The sequence below is a fragment of the Pan troglodytes genome, chromosome 4 (genome assembly GCF_028858775.2).
Source record: "Pan troglodytes isolate AG18354 chromosome 4, NHGRI_mPanTro3-v2.0_pri, whole genome shotgun sequence".
NCBI lineage: Eukaryota > Metazoa > Chordata > Mammalia > Primates > Hominidae > Pan > Pan troglodytes.
Genome location: NC_072402.2, coordinates 171,190,847 through 171,196,247, shown reverse-complemented (window position 1 = coordinate 171,196,247; position 5,401 = coordinate 171,190,847).

The following is a 5,401-nucleotide window of genomic DNA, read 5'->3' as shown; positions in this document are numbered from 1 at the left end:
ACTTTCTCAGTCACCCAGCTCGTGATGGCTGATCTGGCTCCAAGGGTTGACATCAGCCCCCAAGTACCTCTCTTTCTTTCTTCCTTTCTCTTTCTTTCTTTTCTTCCTTCTTTCTTTTCTTTCCCTCCCTTTCTTTCTTTCTTTCTTCTTTCTTCTTTCTTTCTTTCTTTCTTTCTTTCTTTCTTTCTTTCTTTTTTTCTTTCAGGTGCCCTTCCTGCTCCTGGCCATGCCCACACCTTACCTGCTGAGCTTACACAAAGCCAGTGCCCCCCATCTTGTGTGATGGAGCAAGAACTTCTCTGAGAAGTTTGTTTCCCATGATAGAAACTTCCTCAGTCTTCCTACTTCTGCTGCCCACTTCTGCTGCTTTAAATGCTTATAGCAATTTATTTTCACAGGGACGCTCCGCGTGTCCACGTCTCTGTGGTCATCCAGGCCTTCAGTGCACATGGGCCCAGCGGTCTCCCAGTGTCTTCTTGAAACCTTCAGCATCTGTGCAGGGCCCTGCTAACCTTGCTTCCATCCTACTGCACCCGGTAGGCATGGATGCAGAAGGAAATGAGCAAGTTGGGTATGAGATTTTTTACCTAGCCTCTCCCCATCCCCACCCCCAGTTCCTGGTAACTACCATTGTACTGTCTGCTCCCATGAGTTCGATTTATTTTAGATTCCACAAGTAAGTGAAATCATGCAGTATTTGTCTTTCTGTGTCTGGCTTATTTCACTTAACATAATGTCCCCCAGATTCATCCATGTTGTCACAAACGACAGGATTTCCTTTTTTGTGTGTCTGAATAGGATTCCATTGTGTATACGTATATCACATTTTCTTTATCCATTCATCTCTCAATGGACACTTAGGTTGTTTCTGTATCTTGGCTATTGTTAATAATGCTGCAATAAACATGGGACTGCAGACATCTGTCAAGATACTGATTTTATTTCCTTTGAATATTGCATTAGTCCATTCTCGCACTGCTATAAAGAACTACCCAAGACTGGGTAATTTATAGAGGAAAGATGTTTAATTGGCTCATGATTTTGCAGGCTGTACAGGTAGCATGGCTGGGGAGGCCTCAGGAAACTTTCAATTGTGGTGGAAGGCAAAGACGAAGCAGGCACATTTTACATGAGCAGAGCAGGAGGAAGAAATAGTGAAGGAAGAGGTGCTGCACACTTTTAAACAACCAGATCTCATGAGAACTCACTCACTGTCATGAGAACAACGAGGGGAAGGTCGGCCCCCAAGATCCAGTCACCTCCCACCAGGACTCTCCTCTAACATTGGGGTTTGCAATTCAACATGAGATTTGAGTGGAGACACAAATTCAAACCATACCAGACATATATCCAGAAGTGGATTTCTGGATGATGTGATAGTTCTATTTTCAATTTTTTGAGGAACGTCCATACTGTTCTCTATAACGGCTGTACTAATTTATGCTATCCCATTATCAGTGTAACGAGGGTTCCCTTTTCTCTACATTTTCTCCAACACTAGTTTTCTCTCTCTTTTTTTTAATAAAAGCTATTCTTACAGGTGTGAGGTGATATCTCATTATAATTTTAATTTGCCTTTCCCTGATAATCAATGATGTTGAGCATTTCTTCATAGACTGTACCTGTTGGCCATTTGTGTGTCTTCCTTTGGGAAATGTCTCTTCAGATCCTTTGCCCATTTTTTCATTGGGTTATTTGTTTTCTTGCTATTTGTGTTCCTTACATGTTTTGGATAGTAACTCCCTATTGGATGTATGGTTTGCAAAGGGTCTGAGATTCTGCGCAGTGCCTCTGAACTCTGGCTTCCTGGGTTGAAGCTCAGCTCTGCTGCCTGCCACCCTACTAACCCTGGGCAAGTATATTCTCTCTGTGACTCTCACTTCTCTCCTCCACACATTAGGGATAATAATATGCCCTGCACCTTAGCATTTTTGTCATGAAAAAAAGAGGCAAATACAGAGATCTTGGTACAGGCTGTCTCATGTATTAAGTGTTCGTTAAATGCTAGCTTATCATATTTTAAGAAGTGTTTATGTGCCAGGCAGTCTTCACAGTAGGTTGGAGGCAGGAGGCCCAGAACCACAATTAGATCATTTTGATGTGGTGTCAGTGCCAGGATGGGAAGCCTGCTGGGATGGAGTGGCATTCACCCATCGCAGGTTTCAAATGAGGCTATCCAGAGGAGAGGGCACCAACTGAGACCAAAGGAGGGAGTACCTGCTTCACAATGTGCAGTGTTTTGAGTTATTCTGAAATTGTTTCTCCCATGGATTTTTTTAATTTTACTCTAAGTTCTGGGATACATGTGCAGAAGGTGCAGGTTTGTTACATAGGTATACATGTGCCATGGTGATTTGCTGCACCTATCAACCTGTCATTTAGGTTTTAATCCCCGCATGCATTAGGTATTTGTCCTAATGCTCTCCCTACCCTTGCCCCCCACCCCCCGGCAGGCCCCGTTGTGTGTTGTTCGCCTTCCTGTGTCCACGTGTTCTCATTGTTCAACTCCCACTTATGAGTGAGAACATGTGGTGTTTGGTTTTCTGTTCCTGTGTTAGTTTGCTGAGAATGATGGCTTCCAGCTTCATCCATGTCCCTGCAAAGGACATGAACTCATTCTTTTTTTATGGCTGCACAGTATTCCATGGTGTATATGTGCCACATTTTCTTTATCCAGTCGATCATAGATGGGTATTTGGGTTGGTTCCACATCTTTGCTATTATAAATAGTGCTGCAATAAACATATGTGTGCATGTGTCTTTACAGTAGAATGATTTATGGATTTATTTTATCTTTTCCAACTTGAAGTCTTGAAGCCATCTCAATTACAGGTGTTCACTGTGTCTTACTCCTTTGCTTTCTCACTGCAGCCCACCACTAGGGGTAACGTTGCATCACTGATAGCTACGCTTTATTGTATTCAGCTAAAGGCCTATTTTTCCTTTGATATTTAGAAGAGAAAGAAGGAGGAAGAGATCAAGCTTCACTTGAAGGAGCACCTGCAAGTGCCAGGCATCTCAGCTATGTCAGTTTCAAGCCACATGGTAGGTCTCCGAGGTAACCATGCTATCATCTCCATTTTACAGATAAGAAAACTGAGAGTCAGAGAGGAAATGCACACAAGTTGACATAACCAGAGACGACACAGCTGGGGCCTGTTCTCAGGTTCATCTTAGCCCTAGGCATCCCACAAATGCCAAAAACACCATTTCACATCATTATGAAATTTAAAAAGAAGACCATGCTACATCACAGAGGAAAATTAGGTCCAGCCCACCGTGGTTTCTACAATCATGTTCATCTAACTCAGTTCCCTGTCATCCCTCTGATCATCTCTGATCTCAATAATCAGTCAGTATGTTAATGGTACCCTTTCCATGTGCCAAAATGGCATTATATTTGCTTCTCTAAGTTCCATTCAAGAAGTTGAACTTCATTTGCTTCCCTTTATCTTTCCCTCTTTGGTTTGTCTCTGGCCTGGATGTAGTGCTTGAGTGCTGGAAGTCATTCCACAGCTCTTGGCAGCACCTCCACCTTGGCCTTCCCAAGACCCTTCTCACCTGGCATCTGCCAAACCAGGGATGTGCACCCAAAGGGGCAGAACTGACTGGTCGGCCCCACCAGGCCCAAGTCAATAGAACACAGAGCCCAAGGCTTAATTTAGAACCCCTTCCCCTCAACCATGTGCCTCGACACACATGTTTGTGGCTATCTTTCTGGTGTGGGGATCTCTGCCAAGGTTATTTTCATGCTGACTGACACCTCTGTCTATTCCGGGAGAATATCTCAGGAGAGAAGCGGCTCGTGCCCAGGTCCCAAGACCTCTGGAATGTAATATTGGACCATCTATGGCACGCTGGTTTTCTGGGTGAGAGCCTCTCTATTGTGTACTCTGTAAAGACCTGGAGAAGTTTTCTGCCTGTCACATGTTAGCAGGACCTTGATGCTCCCAGCTTCTGCTGACCCACATTTTGAACCAGTTGATCCATCAACACAAACTATAAAAAGGAATGAGGGCCAGGCGCAGTGGCTCACGTGTGTAATCCCATCACTTTGGGAGTCTGAGGCGAGTGGATCACTTGAGGTCAGGAGTTTGAGACCAGCCCGGCCAACATGGTGAAACCCCGTCTCTACTAAAATACAAAAATTAGCCGGGTGTGGTGGCACACGCCTGTAATCCCAGCTACTCGGGAGGGTGAGGTAGGAGAATTGCTTGAACCCAGGAGGTAGAGGTTGCAGTGAGTTGAGGTTGCGCCACTGCACTCCAGACTGGGTGACAGAGTAAGACTCTATCTCAAAAAAAAAAAAAAAAAAGGAATGAAGTACTGATGCATGCTACAATATGGATGAACCTCAAAACATTGTGCCAAATGAAAGAAGCTAGACACAGAAGGCCACGTATTATATATTCCATTTAGATAAAATATCCAGAATAGGCAAATCTATAGAAACAGAATGCATGCAGATTGATGGTTGCAGATGCTGGGGAAGAGGGGAATAGGGAGTGACTGCTTACGCGGTTCAGGGTTTTCCTGTGGGGTGATGAAAATGTTTTGAAACTAGATAGAGGTGGTGGTTTCATAGCATTGTGAATGCACAAAATGTCACTGAATTATCTACCTTAAAATGGCTCATTTTATGTTATGTGAATTTCACTGCAATTTAAAAAGTACCTGAATCACTGCAGAAAAAAATTTGATATGGCCAACGGTGTTACATACGTGCATCAGGATGTGGAATAATTAGAGTGAGAAATCAGAATAAAAGGAGAATGGGGGTAAAAAAGGAAAATGAATCCTGGGTGTGGTTAACACCCAAGCTGGAAGCCTTTAGCTCTTATTCGGTTGTAAGAAGTGGCTACAAATCCAACTTGAGATTCCCAGCAGCTGAAGCAAAACAGAAAATATAAGTTTTTCCAAAATTTGCAGTGTCTAAAAATAAAATGTGCTGGGTGTTCAGAAAATGCTCTGTTGAAGGTTGGGAGAATTTTCTCCTGGGGTGCCCAAAGGTCCCCTGTGGAGTGTGAGAGGTCCAGGCTCCTGCTGACGATGGGGCCTCTTGCAGACTCCTGTGTCTGGCCACTCACACGCCAAGGCTGGAAAAAAAACTACCCTCTCTGGGAAGAAGCAGCCTTGGCCATCTTTTCCAGTCCACTCCTTCCAAACCCATGAAGGAGGTGATCTCATTCAGAAAATTGGGGGATCCGTGGACTCCCGAAATAACAAAAAATGTTGTCTAGACCCCATCATGCATCAGTCCCTTCACCAGATATCTGATGGGTAACTATAGGTGTGCTCAGCTCCACTGAGGCCCCCGGGATGAGGGGCCCCCGGGATGAGGCTCCCTTCATGAGGCAAAGCACACCTCATGAAGCTTCCCTCCTAGGAATGAGAGGTAGAC